The sequence below is a fragment of the Cryptomeria japonica genome, chromosome 6 (genome assembly GCF_030272615.1).
Source record: "Cryptomeria japonica chromosome 6, Sugi_1.0, whole genome shotgun sequence".
Classification (NCBI taxonomy): domain Eukaryota; kingdom Viridiplantae; phylum Streptophyta; class Pinopsida; order Cupressales; family Cupressaceae; genus Cryptomeria; species Cryptomeria japonica.
The window spans coordinates 63,929,246-63,949,628 of record NC_081410.1 but is presented as its reverse complement, the minus strand read 5'-3'; positions in this window follow the sequence as shown (position 1 = coordinate 63,949,628).

The window sequence follows — 20,383 nt, the reverse complement described above, 5'->3', positions numbered from 1 at the left end:
TGAGATAGATAAGTGTTGTGAGCAGTTGCTTGTGATGAAGAGGTAGAGTGTTATCTGAATCACTTCAACACTAGAAGAGAACAAATAAACCGGTATGCTGTGAGGTTGCAAACCAACAAGACTCCACCGGAAGAAGTTGCAATCATCTTGGAGGAATAGTCAGAGGAAGTCTGAAGTGGTTGTTACTCTAACAAACTAGTAGAAGAAGGAACATCCTTGATCAGGAAGAAATGATGCATAGATGTAAGCAGAGGACATCTATAAGTGGTATCCGGTATGTAAGTCTACTGATTATATAAGCAAGGTGCAGTCATAGAAGGCCTCTCCATTATGGAAATAAGCACACTAAGGACCTATCAATCTAGAGTCTGGTTTGAGAGTTCCATCAATAGATCAGATAGAAATAGATATGACAAGGCAACTGGTGAAATGCTTGAGACTGGAAAGGTTGGAAAAACGGCCAAAGTGAGGAACTAGTAAAGTGGGTTGGTCGATAACTGTCCCTTGACTGACTGGTAGTGACAAGCTAGTAGTTTGTTGACCTGGAGTCAACTTGGAAAACCCGTAGTTGGATAAGGATAGAATGTACAATGAAGGGGTTGTTGCAGGGGTTGGTTAGCTTTAATGAAAAGTCACTAAAATCATAGGACATGTTGCAGAAGGACAATAGAGGGTTGAGGCTCAAGGTCTGGATGACAACTATGAGCCAACTAAGAGATTGAGAAGATCGAGGTGATGAAGGAAACAACTTGACAAATCTTTCTGTGACTAACTAAAGGATTTGCAAAGGAAGTAAAAAGCAAATCACCAGGATTAAAGGGCGTGATCAAGGAAACACGACAATGGTGAAGATATGCATACAGATGTCAGTAGGATTAGATCTTGCATATCTTATTGGATTTAGTTTTTCTCAAAGAAGGTGAAGAAACCCTAGCCACTTGAGTTTTTGAATGTGCGTTTGGTGGGAAATCTGGGCTATAAGTAAATGGCCTAAGAGATTGTTTTGCTACTGCTGAACAGAGTGAATATTATGCTATTACAAAGTTGTAAACTTCTACAAGTAGAGACAAGATCAGCCAAGTGCTCAATGAGCAAGAGAGGGATAGTGAACCTGGTTGAAGCTTTCAACCAGTTGGAGAGAAGAACCGGTAGTGACCACACCAGTAGAGTGTGAAATCAGTGATGTGCAAATAGTGAGGTGCAAGTCCAACAAAGAAGTAGTAGGTCCAGAGCAGGGATAAGAGTGAGTCGGTAGAAGAGGGGTATTTTATTGATAGAGTAAGATATATGTTAAGGTTGAAAGATTCACTTGTAACATGATAATAACTTATGTATTTGAAGTCTAAACTGTGAACATTGAGTTGTAGCTCAGTGCATGGGTTGGTGCTCCTTTGGGTTGTAGCCCATAAATCTATCAGGGGTTGTAACTCCTTAGGTTGGTGCCCTAAACCGTGTAACCATGTTTTACTTTGAGTTTGGATTGGAGTAGTAGACTCCAACAACATTGCTCATTGAGGTTTTTCCCACATCGGGTTTTCCTCATATATACAGGTGTTATGTGACATTTCCTTTTGTGTGTGTGCTTGAGTTGGTTTTTTGTACTAACTGGTAAGTCTGCTCTATGCTTGATTTACATACGATGTCATCCACAGAAGAAAGTCTAGAAGAAAAGATTTGAGAACCACTGATTCACCCCTCCCCCTCTCAGCGATACATTATGTCTAACATCCTCCACTAAGGTTACCTTTAACTAGGTATAGCTCCTAATAGGGCTTGGGATATTTATCAAGATCTTCTCCTAACAGAGCATTTGTAGACCTTAACTAGTTAGTTACCTATTCTGCAGATAGTTATATTGTGAGTTCCATCTCACCATGGTTTTTCCTAGTTGGGTTTTCCATGTATAAATATTTTTGTTATGGTGAATGTTTTGCTTATAGTGAATGCTTTTATAACACTTTGGATTACATGCAAAGTCATTAGTAACCTGGTTAAATGTTTTTACCAGTCTGCAATTAAAGTGTTATTGTTTTCGCTATCACTGATTCACCCCCCTCTTAGTGCTTTATAAGTTTATCATTGAATGATATGGATGATTTTAGATCAAGGTGATTAGGATGATATTGAAAGAGTTGTCATTCATAAGATCAGATCATTGGAGACAAGAACAAAGGAGTAATGACAAGATGAAGGTTGAAAACTGATAAGGTATGTTTAATTTCTCAAGTTGAATTGACATCGGTCATTGAATCTTGTAAAGATGAATGTTGGATGAAAGCTATGGAAGAGGAATTAGATCAGATTGAAATAAACAACACATGGACTCTAGTTCCCTGACCTAAAAATAAGAATGTTATTGGAACTAAATGGGTTTTTAGGGAGAAATTTTATGAGGATGGAAAATTTGTGAGGAATAAGGCTAGATTGGTATGTAAAGGATATTCTCAGAAGGAAAGAATTGATTATGATGAGACTTTTTCTCCGGTAGCTAGGATTGAGGCTGTGAGATTATTTCTTGCTTATGTTGCCCATAATAATTACAAGGTTTATCAGATGGATGCTAAATGTGCATTTTTGAATTGAGATCTTGAAGAGCAAGTTTATATTGAGCAACCTAATGGTTTTTCACTTTCAGATGATAAAAACATGGTTTGCAGGTTAAGGAAAGTGTTATATGGATTGAAACAAGCCCATAGAGCTTGGTATGCTAGATTGGACAAATATCTTTTGAAGCTTGGTTTCACTAAAGGTAATGCTGACAATAAATTATATTATAAGATCACTGATGATGCCATATTGATTGTTGAAGTATTTGTTGATGATATCATTTTTGGAGGTGAGGATAAATTATGTATGGAATTCTCTTACAATATGAAGAATAAATTTGAGATGTCTATGATTGGGGAGATGGATTTTTTCTTAGGTTTATAGATTACTCAGAATGATAAAGATATTTTCATCTATCAAAATAAGTATGCTAGAGAGTTGTTGAAGAAATTTGGTATGGAAAATTCTAAACCAGTTGGTACCCCTATGGTTATAAGTGAGAAATTGACAAAGAAAGATGTATCAGCTTCGGTAAATCCTACAAGGTATAAACCTATGATTGGAGGTTTGTTATATCTGACTCATACTGGACTGGATATAATGAACGCTATTTGTATTATATCAAGATATTAGAGTGAGTCCGACTTGTGGTATTGGCTTGGATTGGTTATTCATGTGTTCTTGACGCGTATCACATTCAGATGGTTTAGTATTTGATGATCTGGATGCTATCATTTGTTCTAGTAAGCCTTTTGGTCACTAGTAAGGGTTTTACCGACAATGCTTTGATGAAGATCTTTTGATGTATCCAATAAGTGGTGTTGGTGCAGCTTCTAGAAGGTTATTATGATGCTGATGGTTATCTTGTTTGTGTTCCAGTTGATCGGTGGTGTTTGCATTTATGACCAAACCTATTCTATCTTAATCTTATTCTGCTAGGTTATGGACCAATTTGTGTAACATATTGGTTGATGCTCCCGATGCATCACCGGTTGGATTTATTGTTTGGATTATATTGTTTCGGTCTTAGGAAGACTTGGTTTATCATTGTTTTGTGGGATTATGTAATAGATCTATTGTATTATCTTTTAGGTGGCCAACCTAATTGAATCTCTTTTTAGATCATGGCATGGATAGATGGTTATGGGATTATCTGTATGTGAATACTGTTGTAATCATATGCAGAGGTTTTGGTCCATCATAGGTGATAGAATTGTGTTTGTGAAAGAGGTTTAAGATCTCTGGTATTGAGCTTAACCAAAACTATACCCAGACATAGGAGATGCTATTCTTGCAGTTCATTCTTATTTCCAGATTGTAGTCTAGATTTCTTTTTAGTTGGTGAGGATCCTTTTGTGATGAACAATGTACTCTAGGCAGTGTGCCTTCGTGGATGTGTAGACCCCTGATTGTAATATTTATTCATCTAATCAGTGGATAGATATTGTGGGTCTCCAATCCCGTCATGGTTTTTCCTCATTGAGGTTTTCCATGTATAAATCTATGGTTTTATGGTGCTCATATTTGTGGTTGCATTGTTACTTATTGTTATAAGCTTTTATGTTTACCAGTTGCTAAGAAATTTTGTTAATAAAATTAAATTTCTCCTTTTCGATAGGACACTGATTCACCCCCCCCTCTCAGTGTTCTTGGATCCCAACAATTGGTATCAGATTTTGGTGCTTTGGAGTAAGTCTAACAACTTGAGGAAGATCATGTATCTAGAATCTATGGAGATAAGTTTGAGGAAAGAACTTCAAGTAGCACTTGAAGATTATGATGTTGAAAGGTTGATGAACATGAAGTTGCAAGATGAGTTGAGATCTGTGAAGAAATTCATTTTTACTCTCCAGGATAGGTTGTCATTTGCCCAAGGTAAAAGGAAGGAACTTTGTGATCAATTACAAAATCAAGATGATGGAGAGAATAATGCTTTAAAGGAATTGCATCAGAAGCTGAGTCAAGAGAATAGTGTCATGAAGAATGAAAAGCAAGCCATGACTATGAGGATGTCTAAGGAGATTGAAGACCAGAAGAAGAATGAAGAAAATCTTGCTATATCTCTGAAAGACAGATATGAGCAATGCATTAGATTGGCGCATGAGAATGATATATTAAGAACTGAATTGGTGCAATCTTAGAACAATGAGAAAGAGTTGGAGAGAATGATGATAATCCTAAGAGGATATCTGGATGTTACAAATGATTACAAAGATAAGTTCAAGGTCAGTTGTGCAAGGCTTGATGAATTATTGAAGGATCAAAGAGACACTGGAGACACTAGAGGTCATCGATTTGAGCATGGAGAAAGCTTTGGTACTGCAAATCAGGATGACACATCCAGTCAAAAGGTCAATCCGAATCAGAAATCACCAGAAAGGAAATCTAATGCACATAAATTTAATGGTAGATGCTTTGTTTTCAATAAGTTTGGTGATAGAGAAAGTAAATGCATAAATAGAGAAAATTAGAATAATAATGTTGTTCCCAGTCAGTGTTCAAATTGTAAAACGTATGGTCATAGGATAGAAGATTATAGAATAAATGTGAGATGTCATGCATGTGGAAAGTTTGGACATATGGCTAATCAATGTAGGTTGAGGAATGGTCAAGGAATCAACAAGGCAATTCAGAAGTGGTACTCGTTAATCATGCAACAAAGTAGGACATATTGCTAAATTTTTTAGAAGCAAGAATCTACTGGCAGAAGTAATAAATCTAATGAGAAGGGAAAGTAGAAGGTTGATGATGCTCAGAAGGAGTATGAGAAGAAGTGGGTTATGAAGTCTGAGGATCAACTGACAAAATCAAATGCCCTAGATGGTCATTCGGTTGGAGCATATGCCTCGATTACTCAACCAACAAAGGAGAATGTTTCTGCACCAATAGGAAAATCATCCGCTAACTAAGACATTTTCCTTAGAGGGAGGCAATTTGATGAAAAATCTTGCATTTCCCCTGGTAGTGGTTTGAAAACCTATTTCAGATCTTTGGAAAAGTCAGTTTGAAGGTTAGCTAGTGAAGATTTGTTGGATCTTGGATCTAGTTTGGTTTACCGGAAAGTCACTTTATAAGTTATGGTTTGGTCATACATCTACAGTTAAGTACCTCAGAATCTTTGGTAGTGAATTGAAAAGTTTGATCCTAGATGTGATGAAGGGATATTTTTTGGTTATTTTAATGAAAACAAAGAATATAGATGTTATAACAAAAGATTGCAAGAATTATGGAGAGTGCAAATGTCAAGGTGAATGAGTTGTACAAGGTCAAATCACAAATTATGAGAGAGAACCAGAAGTGGAGATGATCATAACTGAACTGATAGCACCTATACCAGAACAAAATGTAAAACTAGTTACTCTGGTAGTATCAAAAAATTCAACAATGACTGAAGATCAGAGCAAGGAAATATAAAGTTAGAAAACTCCTCGATATATAAGGTTAAATAATTTAGAAGATCAAATCATTGGAGACAAGAACAAAGGAGTGATGGCAAGAGGAAGGTTGCAAATTGATGAGGTATGTTTAATTTCTCAAGTTGAACTGGCGTTAGTCATTGAAGCTTGTAAAGATGAATGTTGGATGAAAGATATGGAAGAGGAATTAGATCAGATTGAAATGAACAACGCATGGACTTTAGTTCTCCGACCTAAAAATAAGAATGTTATTGGAACTAAATGGGTTTGTAGGAACAAATTGAATGAGGATGGACAAGTTATGAGGAATAAGGCTAGATTGGTATGTAAAGGATATTCTTAGAAGGAAGGAATTGATTCAAGATATCAGAGTGATCTTATAGAGAATCATGAGTGTGCAGTGAAAAGAATTTTCAAGTATTTGCAAGGAACAACTGAGTATGGCTTGTGGTGTCCTAAAGATGATGACTTTACACTATGTGCATATACAAATGCTAATTGGGTTGGAGATGTTGATGACTAGAAGAGAAAATCCAGTGGACCTTTCTTTCTTGGAAAGAAACTTGTTTCATGGATCAACAAGAAGCAATCATGTACTTCTTTATCTACTATTGAATCTGAGTATGTTGCTACTACTACTAACTGTACACAATTTTTATGGATGAAGCAAATTTTGAAGGAAATAAGGGTTGATTGCAATGAACTGGTAGTTATTCATTGTGATAACTTTGCTGCTATTGATATATCAAAGAATTTGGTATTTCATTCTAAGACTAAGCACATTTCTATCAAGTATAATTTTCTGAAGGAGAAGATGGAAGCAAATGAAGTCAAACTGGTTTATGTGAGCACTAAAGAGTAGATTGCAAATATCTTCACTAAACCTTTGCCTAAGGAATTATTTGAGTACTTCAGAGATAGATTGGGAGTTTCTACCCCTCCGGCAGAGAATTGAGTGATGTTTATTGGCATCAATCTGGTATGCATTTATCATTGCTATCATTCATTTCAGATTAATGTGTTGATGCTACTACTCAAGGGGAGTAGTCAGCTATGTGGTTCAGAGGTTTTATGATTTTTGTTTGATGTTTATGTTATATTTTTGGCATTGATGTCAAAGAGGGAGAGGTATATGTGAAAAATAGAGCTTTATTGTGATATCATTCTTAGGGGGAGTTCAATTTTTGGTTCAAAACTTCATTATCATATCTTCATGAGAGCGTTTGTTGGATATCTTTCATTGGGGAGACTTGTTTGGCATACTCTTGGTACTTGGATGTTTTTCACATCTAGTGTTGCCATCAATACCAAAGGGGGATCTATTATTGGCAATTTGGAGGAATTGATTATGTGTTGCATTGATGTTTTGTCATTGATGTCAACACTAGCTGTTTTGCTATCTATCGACTTCTGGTAGAGTGGTTGGATTATGATATTGATCTGGATATCATATTCGGTATTCTCCGATTTGGTCTGACTTGTGGTATTGGCTTGGATTGGTTATTCATGTGTTCTTGATGCATATCACATTTAGTTGGTTCAATATTTGATAATTTGGATGCTATCATTTGTTCTAGTAAGCCTTTTGGTCACCAATAAGGGTTTTACCATCAACACTTTGATGAAGATATTTTTGATGAATCCGATAAGTAGTGATGGTGTAGCTTCTAGAAGGTTATCAGGATGCTGATGGTTATCTTGTTCATGTTCTAGTTCATCAGTGGTGTTTGCATTTAGGACTGGACCTATTCTATCTTAATCTTATTCTACTAGGTTATGGACCGATTTGTGTAATGTGTTGGTTGATGCTCCCAATGCATCACTAGTTGGATTTATTGTTTGGATTATGTTGTTTCAATCTTAGGCCGACTTGGTTTATCATTGGTTTGCGAGATTATGTAGCAGATCTATTATATTATCTTTTAGGTGGCTGACCTAATTGCTTAGGTCCCAGGTTGGTATAAACATGATGTAAGATCTCTTTGTAGATCATGGTATGGATAGATGGTTACAAGATTATTTGTATGTGAATAATGTTATAATCATATGCAGAGGTTTTGGTCAATCATAGGTGATCGAATTGAGTTTGTGAAAGAGGTTTGAGAGCCCCGGTATTGGGCTTAATCGAAACTGTACCTAGGAATAGGAGATGTTATTCTTGTAGTTCATTCTTATTTTTGGATTGTAGTTTGGATTTCTTTGTAGTCAGTGAGGCTCCTTTTGTCATGAGTAGTGTGCTCTAGGCAATGTGCCTTCCTGCATGTGCATGCCCCATATTGTAATATTTATTCATTTGATAAGTGGATAGATATTGTGGGTCTCCAATCCCACCATGGTTTTTCCTCATTGAGGTTTTCCACTTATAAATCTATGGTGTTATGGTGTTCATCTTTGTGGTTGCATTCTTACTTATTGTTATATGTTTATGTTTACCGGTTGCTAAGTTGTTGTGTTAATAAGGTTAAATTTCTCCTTTTAGGTAGAACACTGATTCACCCCCCTCTCAGTGTTCTTGGATCCCAATAGTGTCACGCCAATGTCACTGGTCACATCAAAATGTTTACTCGGTGCACTGTAGTTTATAAGGGAAATTGTGACTTTATAAATTTAATTAAATAATATTTATTATTTAATTAAATTCAATTTATAGTCTCCCATAATGAAATTCAATTTCTAGTCTCCCATAATAAAATAATTTTTTTTAATTATTTAATTATCTAATTTATTCTTTTCTAACTAATTCATATTTTAAAAAATTCAAAATTTTCCCAAATTCTAATTTCAAACAATTTCAGTAAATTTGCATTTCATTTCATAATTTCAAAAATCTAAATTCAAATCAAATGCAACTCAAATTCAAATTCCATGTTAATTTTCTACAACACATGGCTAAAATCCTAACTGACACTGACTCCGAGTTCAACTGTCAATCACCTTTTTTGACTAGGAAATCAGTTTAATCAACTAATTAGTTAACTCTCCCAATCACCTTTCTAACTATCAATTAGTTTTTTCTAACAAATCAATTAAATGAGTTATCTCTCCAATCTATCTAGTTCACTGATCAATCTATTTAGTTGACTCATCAATCAAATAAGTTTAACTCTCAATCAATTTCATCACTGATTTCAACCATTGATTGATTCAGTTTCCAAATGCATCTCAACAATTCAAATTCTCTCTCCAAAATCTATAAATTCAACATCATTCTCCCATTTTCAATAATCACTATCTTTGAAATTATTGTGTTATTCTTATGTAGGATTCATAGTGCAATACTGAGAGCCATCAGATAATGAGAATTGAGAAGAGCAATGGAAGCTATGAATGTAATCAACAAGGGAGTTTAATTAGATTAATTTTCATATTTTATTGATTTCCATTATATTTTTCATAGTCTTTACACATTTACTAATTGGATTTGAGTTTTGGTGGTTAACTCATTTAATCTAGTTAATTATGTGCAATTTCCTCGTAAAACATTTATGGCACTATATTTTGCCCCCACTTTAGTGACCATATTATTATGAAGATGCGAGATAAAGTAGTGATATTATCAAAACACGAAGGGGAAGCAAATTCCTCTAATTGTTCAGAGATGCCCCCAAGAAAGAGTGTTGAACTTTCAAGTGATGTTTCTAGGTTGTTCTATCAAAACATGTTAGTTGTAGACAAACATGTTAGATGAAAAAGCAAAAATGAATATGATACAACATAGACTAAGATAACAGATAATGATCAAAAGACAAATAGATAAATAGATTTCATCAGTATGGGTAGAAAGATATGCTAGATAGCCATACAATAGGGTGACCTTGGATCATAAGATAGAAAAATATTTCACTTGTATGGGTAGCAAGTTATGCTATGCTAGATAACCATATGATAGGGCGATTGTAGATCGTAAGATAAAAAAGATTTCACCAACATGGGTAGCAAGTTGTGTTGTACTAGATATCCATACAATAGGAAAATCGTAGATAGAGTGGATTGGCCCCCACTAAGGTGATAAGATCCAATGGTTTAATCCCCCACCAAGGTAGAAAGATAAAAAGAAGATCATTGAATATAAAATAATAGCATGTGAATGCAAAGATGCATGAAACATGAAATGTAGAGACAAACGCAGATATGAAAAACAAATATGAAAGCCCTCTCCTTAGAATGGTATGTGTGAAGCATATTATTTTTTATGGAATGCCACCTTGAAACATATGACAAATAGCACCCACAACATCAACAAAAACAAAATGGCAAAGGGGGATCCACTAATTCGACATCAAAACCCATATAAATAAAATAAAAAGTATATAGCTGTATACGAGTGTTTCATCATGGTACCAAAATTTGCGAATCATATGAAGAGGGCAAATGAAAACAGAGAAATGAAAAATTGAGTCAACATGAAAGAGAGCCTAAATGTCCCCAACACGTTGCATCATCCCCGATATTGGAAATCAAGATACAACAAATAAAAGAATAAAAATTAACAAATAGAGAAATTTTAACAACAAAAATCCCTTGTTTCCAAGCACCTACGAGGTAATTTAGGTCCTCTAGGAGAGCACAACATATAAAGATAGATAACCTCCCATTGCTAAGTACCAATGGAGTAACTTCGCTTCTTCAGGAGTGAACAAACACATAAAGCAAGCATGGGAGAACATAAACAAGCACACCCTAACTAAGAGATAAAGAAAATGGAGGCACTGTCCTATAGGTCACCCACCAACATGTCATCATCCTTCCAATCTTGACCATATGGGGAGGGAGATCAAGATCGAAGAGGGACAACTGCAAGGGTAGTTGTAGTGTCCACCCTTGACTTGACATTTTATTTCATGCATGATAGACTTATCTAGACTCTTTATAATGTTTTGGTTTATGATTATATATGCATTTCAATTACTCATTATGATGCTAGATATTAGTGGGATATATGGTATTTTGATGATTTATATGGATGATGATACTATCATTATTGACCATGAGATTTGATGGATATATGTGTTTGATGGATCATATATGTTTGATGGATTCTATATGCATTACTGTGTTGATGGACTATTTATGACTTATATTGATCATAGATTTTATACTAATATGATTACACTAACCCTATTTCACGATTACATATGATGAGTTGATTATGTGATGTGTTGGATTATTGTATGATTATCTTCATGAGAGGGATGATGTCACATCACTCATTGTGAACAGGATGTGCTGTTGCGATTCCCTATCACTTGCCTGTTATTATATCTATATATATATATATATAGATATAGATATATATGTATATGTTGTATCATTGCTTTGTGGTTATAGGATTTGTAGGTACCAAACATCAAATCCACCTGGCTCCACATTTATGAGTGTGTCTTTAAATCCCAATGGTATGTGGTTAGGAGATGACACAAGTTCCCCTGACATACTCTAGGTCTAAGTTGTTCACTTTGAGTTGTCAACATCTCGACGTAATTCACCATGTTAGTTAGTGAGATGTGGTCTTCTTGGTGATTGTGAGTATGCTAGTTATTGTTAGTCTATTAGATGTATTTATGTGTGATTTTATAGTTAATAACGTTTAATTTAATTTATTGGATTATTGGCCTTTTGAGTATTTAATTATTTGATATTTAATGTTGATTTATGATTTATTCAATATTTATCATTTCATTTGTATTGTGGTTTATTTATGTATTTGTTATTTATGGTTTATTTATTTATTAAGTGTTTAATATTTGTCGTGGTTATTTATTTACCTTATGAGCTTTTGAATTATTTATTTATTAATCTCCATTTGGATAATTTAATTTATAGCCTATGGTTTATTAATATAGTTTGTCTGTTATTTGTATGGGGTGGATAAATACCTTAGAATAAAATAATATCATATCCTGGGACTTATATATTTGTAAATATGTTTTATATTTAATCCCACCTACTATTTACCCTACTTGATTGAACTTGAAATGGGGAATAAAATTATAATCTAAGATGGGTAGGTAAAATATATTCCAAAAAAGAATATTTTGGTTGGTTGACTTTGAGGTTAAGGTTTTGGCTTGGAGGCTAGGGTTTAGGCTTGGTTTTCCTTTTTATTTGGCAACCTGAGCGTGTTGTTGAGTTACCACTGGGAAGTATTCTTCAAGACTTTGAATTTTAGTTCGGATTTTGGCTTTGGGAGCTTGCTGTGATTTTTGTGGGCGCTTCATCAACTTTCTTCCATCACTTCTAATCCAGATTGGAGGCCCTTCCTTTGAAGTTCTATTTTCAGATTTTATGTTTTCTCCATGTCTGCAAAATGTCTGTGTGTGGGTTTATTTTGGGGAAATAATATTTTGTATAGTTGTACTGTAGTATGAAGTGAAATATTTGGGTGCATGGATTTTATTATAAAGTTAAACTATAGAGTATGAAAAAATATATTTTTGGGTATTTGTTTTTTTTTTTTGTGAATGCACAGATCTGCACATTTTCTCTATGATTTAAATCTTGCTTCTTCCTTGTATTAGAAATGGTTTTGCATCCCGTGCCTTTCTATGCTTAGAGGATTCTAGAAATGTTGGGGTTACCCTGTGAGTTTTCTTGGTTTGGCTTTGCTGTAAGAGAAAACTTCATAGGAGCTTCACCATTTCACTGTATATGTACATTTGTTTTATGTTTAGTCCTTCCTTTGGATTTTAATTGTGTTTGTAGCCATTTTTATTGTGTTATTTAGCCGTAAGAGGCATTTTGTGTGATTCAATCTGTGAAATTTGTGTGTAAGTTGTGAAGCTTTGAATAAGGGATTATTTCCTTATACTCTATGTAATTTTGTCTTGTTTAGGCCTTCTTATTGGTATTTTCTCAATGTCTCTAATGTACTTGGTTTCCGGACTTAGAAGTATTTTGTAATTTCTTTTATTCTGAAGTCGTAACTTAGTCATTTTCTATGATTTTTGGCTCTGTTTCATATGCGCAACATAATTGATTATATGCACAACATAAATGATCATATGCACAACATAATTGATCATATGTCCAACTATAGTGATCATATGCACAACAAAACTGATCATATGCGCAACAAATATGATCATATGCGCAACAAATTTGATAATATGTGCAACATAATTAATCATATGCACCTCAAAATTAGTCATATGAGCCAGTTTGCATTATGTCAGTGTTTTCTCAATTTGGTCAGTCTTGTTGGCCATTTGGTGGAATTGATTATGTGTTTCATTGATGTTTTGTCATTGATCCCAACACTAGTTGTTTGGATGCTTTACTGGCACTCTTCTGGCCCCGGTAGGCTGAGTTATTTTGGTTAACTTGGATCCGACATGATCCGGTAGGCTCCAGTATAGTCTGGTGATGGAATTAGCTTGTTCATGATATTGATGCTCATATTTGGTCAGTTGGTTTTAGTCTGGTGATCGGATGCTATCCTACTTGCCTAGAAGCTTGGTTACTAGTTCTGGTGAGGGTTTCACCGATAGAGCTTTTGGTGGAGATCTTTGATGAATTGCATAAGTGGCATTGGTGCAGCTTTTGATGGAGTTTCAAGATGCTGTTGGTGATCATGTTCGAGAATTGGCAGATGGAGATCATTGCTATAGCATATGGACTTATATTGGGTCCCGGTTGATCTAAGTTATGGACCGACTTTAATGTAACATGTGGAGAGGACCAACATGGTTTGTAATTATGTAATTGGTTCATTGTCTAGTGGCTAACCTGATTGTTTATGGTCGAGGGTTTGTATAAATAGATATAAGATCTTATTGTAGATCATCATGGTTATTGTTGGAGGTCATGGTCAAAGAATGTAATGTGCGAATAATATAATATCATTCAGGAAGAGGAGTTGGTCAATCATTGGAGATTGAATTGGGTTTATGTAAGATGATTTAGTCCTCTAGTACTGAGCTTAACCAGAACTGTACTCAGGCATAGGAGATGCTATCTTTTGCAATTCAACACTTCTTCAAATTATAGTCTGGATTTCTATGTAGTCAATGAGTCTCTTTTTGTGATGAGCAGTGCGCTCTAGGCTATTGGCCTTCTTGCATGTACAAGCCCCTCAATTGTAATTCACATACTTACTGCAGAAGTATTATCTAAGTGTGGGTAGGCTTCCCACTGTGGTTTTTCTATTTACTGGGTTTCCACGTACAAATCTTGGTGTTATGTGGATGATATTTATTCTATGATTATTGTTTATGCTTAATTGGTTTAACTGCTATTCCAGTATTAATATTTTGGATTCTGGTATTAAAGTTTCAATTGCTAACGGTTCTGGTAATATGTGACAACTGATTCACCCCCCCTCTCAGTTGTCTTTCGATTATTTGAACTGTCTAACAATTGGTATCAGAGCTTTGGTCCTCTCTACAGAAAGATTAACCACTTGAGGAAGATCCTATGGCAACTAACAGTTCAAGTTCATCCAGTTCTTCTGGAGCTATCTTTCAAAGGGATATTCCAAGGCTTGATTGAACAAATTACACACTATGGAAGATTTGGATGGAGACTCATTTGAGATGTCTTGGCAAGGAGATTTGGGAGATCACACAGAATAGTGTCACACCCTATAATCTGGGATCTGGAAATCCTCCTCTGGAAAACCTAGACAAGGAGCTTGAGAATGATTGTAGAGCAAGAGAATCCCTCTTGTGTGCACTTTCCGATCAACAAATAATTGAATTAACTGATAAATCATATGGAAAGGCTCTATGGGATAAATTGGAGACTCTTAATGAAGGTGACCCTACAGTGAAAATTGCTAAACTTGATGGTTACCAGGTGAGATATGAAAACCTGAAGATGGAAGAAGATGAAAGGATTACTGCATTCATGGAAAGGGTAAATGAGATTGTTATGGGAATTCAATGTTGTGGTGGAACCCTGAGCGAAGATGAAATTGTTTCTAAAGTCCCGAGAGTCCTACCACTAGCTTACAAAATGAAGGCTAATGCTATTAATAAGTTGAGAACAATGTCTAATACATCTGTCAACATAGATACTTTGGTTGGGAAACTATCTGCTTTTGAGCTTGAAGAATTTGGACCTTCTAGAGTTGTGAAATCTGAACCTGCTTTTCATACATCTACATCTACAAACGGAAGCAAGATTGGAAAGCTTTATATGCAAAGGAATTAGAAGATATGAAGAGAGAAGATGACGAGTTTGAGCAACTTGAAGCACTATTTGCTAGAAGAGTACTGAAAGGACCGATAGGAAGTAAGTATGAAGGAAAAGCACCTTTTAAATGTTTTGCATGTAATAAGATTGGTCATTTTGCATCTAGATGTCCTGAAAGGAATTCAAGATTTGAAGAAAGAGTTAGAAGATCATTTAAGCCTAACCCTGGATATCAGAACAAGTATAAATACAAGAAAAACAGAGACAAATCATGCTACATAGCGGATGAGGAAGGCATTACTAATTCTGATGATGAACCGTCAGAAGACTCTGCTAGTGGATACAACATTAGGAAAGAATGGGTGTTCCTAGCTATCAAGGAAGATGATCTGACACTGTAAGAGAATGTACTTGAAGAGAAGGCACTTGCTGCTAAAATTGAAGACAAGGTTAAATGGGTAATTGACACTAGTTGTTCACATCATATGACTGGAGGTAAAGGAAAGTTTCTGTCTTTGCAAGAATTTGATGGTGGTCTAGTTAGATTTGAAGATGACAAGTTATGTTTGATCAAAGGAAAAGGAACTATATCATTGGATAGTAAGAGAAATACTGACAATGTTTATTATGTTGAAGGTTTAAGGCATAATCTTTTGAGTGTAGGACAATTGGTAGATAAGGGATTTCAATTATAGTTCAAGGATGGAAAATGCAACATTAACAAATTTGGCTTGAAGATTGCAACCAATACATAGACAAAAGGTAATATATTTCATTTGAACTCTGGTGAGAAGATGTGTTTGATTACACAGATTGATGAGAGTTGTCTATGACATAAAAGGTTGTGTCATATGAATTTTGATTGCATTGTGAAGATCAGTTCAACTAAGGCAGTTAGGGATATACCTAAGATTATGAAGCCCTATAATTCGGTATGTAAAGAATGTCAAATGGGTAAACAGGTCAGAAATTTTTTTAGGAGTATATAAGATAAATCAAATGATGTTCTTGATCTTATTCATACTGATTTGTGTGGCCCTGCTAGAGTTAAAAGTTTTCAAGGTGATAGATATTTCATGCTAATCATTGATGATTATTCTAGAATGATGTGGGTTACTTTTCTGAAAGAAAAATCTAAAGAATTTGAAAAGTTTAAAATATTTAAGGCTAAAGTGGAAATTGACACATGATTGGAGATTAAGTGTTTGAGATCAGATCATGGTGGAGAATTCACATCCAGTGAGTTTAATAAATTTTGTGACAAGCATGGTATAAGAAGACAATTTTCTGCTCCCCGGACACCTCAACAGAATGGAGTTGTGGAAAGGAAGAACAATGGTGATGGAAGCTAGTCTACCTCATATCTACTAGAGAGAAGCAGTGAGCACAATGGTTTATACATTCCACAAAGTACATATCAAAGGATAAACTAGTAAGACACCTTATGAATTATGGTTTAGCAATACACATATAGTTAAGTAATTCAGAATTTTTGGTAGTAAATGTTATATCAGGAGAGATGATATCATTGGAAAATTTGATCCTAGATGTGATGAAAGCATATTTATTGGTTATTATAATGAAATAAAAGCATATAGATGTTATAATAAGAGATTGAAGAGAATTGTGGAGAGTGCTAATGTCAAAGTAGATGAGCTGAAGAAAAGTCTTATCAGAGTTTATGAGAAGGAACCAACAGTGAAAATGATTATATCAGAATTGGTAGCACCTTTACCAGGACAAAGAGTTGAACTGGTTACTCCGACAGTATCAAGGAATTCTACAGTAATTGAAGAATAGGGAAGAACAGAAAGTCAGAAGACTCCTAGGTATGTGAGATTGAATCATTCAGAAGATAAGATCATTGGGGATAAAAGCAATGGAGTGATGACGAGAAGAAGATTGACAACTAATGAGGTATATTTAATTTCACAATTTGAACTGGTATCAGTAATTGAGGCATGTACAAATGAATATTGGTTAAAATCTATGGAAGAAGAATTAGATCAGATTGAGAAAAATAACACATGGACCTTGGTTCCCTGTCCTAAAAATAAAAATGTTATTGGAACTAAATGGGTTTTTAGGAGTAAATTGAATGAGGATGGTCAAGTTATAAGGAATAAGGCTAGATTGGTTTGTAAAGGATATTCTCAGAAGGAAGGAATTGATTATGGAGAGAATTTTGCACCTATAGCTAGGATTGAAGCTGTAAGATTATTTCTTGCCTATGCTGCTTATAAAAACTACAAGGTTTATCAGATGGATGTTAAATGTGCATTTTTGAATGGAGATCTTGATGAGGAAGTTTACATTGATAAACATAATGGTCTTTCACTATTAGATGATACATATATGGTTTGTAGGTTAAGGAAATATTTAAATGGATTGAACCGAGCACCTAGAGCTTGGTATGCAAGGTTGGATAAATATCTTTTAAAGCTTGGTTTTACTAAGGGAAGTGCTGATAGTAATTTATATTATAAGGTCACTGATGATGATATATTAACAATTGAAGTATTTTTTTATGACATTATTTTTGGAGGTGAAGATAAGTTATGCATATAATTTTCTAAGAATATGGAGAAAGAATTTGAGATGTCTATGATTGGGGAGATGAAATTTTTCTTAGGTTTGTAGATTCCTCAGATTGACAAAGGTATTTTCATCTGTCAAACTAAATATGCTAGGGAATTGTTGAAGAAATTTGGTATGGGATATTCTAAACTGGTAAGTACTCCTATGGTTACAAGTGAGAAATTGACAAGAAAAGATGTTTCTGCATCGGTAAATCCTACAAGATACAAATCTATGATTGGAGGTTTGCTTCATTTGACTCAGACTAGGCCTGATATTATGAATGTTTTTTGTATTGTTTCAAGATTTCAGAGTGATCCTAGAGAAAATCATGAGATGGCGGTGAAAAAGATTTTTAGATACTTGCAAGGTACATCAAAATATGGCTTGTAGTACCCTAAAGATGATAACTTTACTTTATGTGCATATACAGATGCTGATTGGGCTGGAGATGTTGATGACCGAAAAAGAACTTTCAGTGGAGCTTTCTTTCTTGGAAAGAAGTTGGTTTCACGGATCAACAAGAAGTAGTCATGTACTTCATTATCTACTATTGAACCTGAGTAAGTTGTTGTTGCTACTAACTGTACACAAGTTTTATGGATGAAACAAATGTTGAAGGATATTAAGGTGGATTGTGATGCATCGGTAGTTATTCACTGTGATAACTCTGCTGCTATTGATTTATCAAAGAATCCGATATTTCATTCTAAAACAAAGCACATATCTATCAGGTGTAACTTTTTGAAGGAAAAGGTGGAAGCAAATGAAGTTAGACTAGTTTATGTGAACATTAAAGAGCAGATTGCTGATATTTTCACTAAACCTTTTCCCAAGCTATCATTTGAGTACCTGAGAGACATATTGGGAGTTTCTACTCCTCTGGTAGAGACTTGATTGATGTGGTTTGACATCAGCCTGACATGCATTATCATATATACTATTCATTCTGACACTGATGTGGGATGCTATTGATAAGGGGGAGTAGTCAGATTTGTGATTCAGTGGTTTTACTTTGATATTTTTGTTAGATTTTTGTAATTATGTCAAAGGGGGAGTGATATTGATGTGAAAAAAAAAAGGAAAGTGAAAAAGAAAAAGAAAGGGGGAGAGATATTGATAAGGGATAAATTTAGTGCCTTATAGAGATATTATTCATAGGGGGAGACATTGATATTCAGAGCTATATGCGAGAGATTGTTGGCTATCTTTCATTGGGGGAGACTTGTCTGGCATTTATTGGTACTTAGATATTTTTCAAATCTAGTGTTGCCATCAATGCCAAAGGGGGAGATTATTGGCTATTTGGTGGAATTGATTATGTGTTGCATTGATGTTTTGTCATTGATGCCAACACTAGTTGTTTGGTTGCTTTGCCGACACCCTTATGGTCTTGGTAGGTTGAGTGGTTTCTGGTTAACTTGGATCCGACATGATTTGGTAGGCTCTAGTATAGTCTAGTGATGGAATTAGCTTGTTCATGATACTCATGCTCATATTTGGTCACTTGGTTTTGGTTTGGTGATCGAATGCTATCCTGCTTGCCTAGAAGCTTGGTTTGTGGTTCCAATGAGGGTTTCACCGGTAGAGATTTTGGTGGAGATCTTTGATGAATTGCATAAGTGGTGTTGTTGTAGCTTTTGATGGAGTTTTAGGATGTTGTTGATGATCATGTTCAAGACTTGGCAAATGGAGATCATTGTTGTAGCATATGGACCTATATTGGGTCCCGGTTGATCTAGGTTATGGATCGACTTTAATGTAACGTGTGGATAGGACCTATTGATGTATTTTCAGGATGTCTTATGTGTTGATATTATTTGTTTGGTCTAAGTATGACATGGTTTATAATTATGTAATTGGTTCATTGTTTGGTGGCCGACTTGATTGTTTATAGTTGAGGGTTTGTATAAATAAATGTAAGATCTCATTATAGATAATCTTGGTTATTGTTAGAGGTCATGCTCAAGGAATGTAATGTGCGAATAATGTAATATCATTTTGGCAGAGGAGTTGGTCTATCATTGGAGATCAAATTGGGTTTATGTAAGAGGATTTAGTCCTTTGGTATTGAGCTTAACTAGAATTGTACTCAGGCATAGGAGATGCTATCTTTTGAAGTTCAACACTTCTCTGAATCGTAGTTTGGATTTCTATGTAGTCAGTGAGGCTCTTTCTGTAAGGAGCAGTATGCTCCAAGATATTGGCCTTCTTGCATATGCAGGCCCCTCAATTGTAATTCACATACTTACTGCAAAAGTATTATCTGAGTGTGGGTAGGCTTCCCACCATGGTTTTTCCCTTTATCGGGTTTTCCACGTACAAATCTTGGTGTTATATGGATGGTATTTATTCTGTGATTATTGTTTATGCTTAATTGGTTTAACTGCTATTCCAGTATTAATATTTTGGGTTCTGGTATTAAAGTTTAAATTGCTAATGGTTCAGGTAATTTGTGACAACTGATTCAACCCCCCTCTTAGTTGTCTTTTGGTTATTTGAACTATCTAACAAGTCGGTGTTGTACTTTTTTGATCTTTACTTGTACCTGAGGATGTGTTTGAGGTTTGTAGATTTTTTCCAGTGTTGGTATTTGTAAGCTAATGTGTTTATATGATTTTTATGCCTTGGCTAAATCTTGTTATGCGTTGTTATAGAGATTTATGTTCTCTTTCATGTTGATGAGCCATGATAGAGAAGGTTGTTCTACT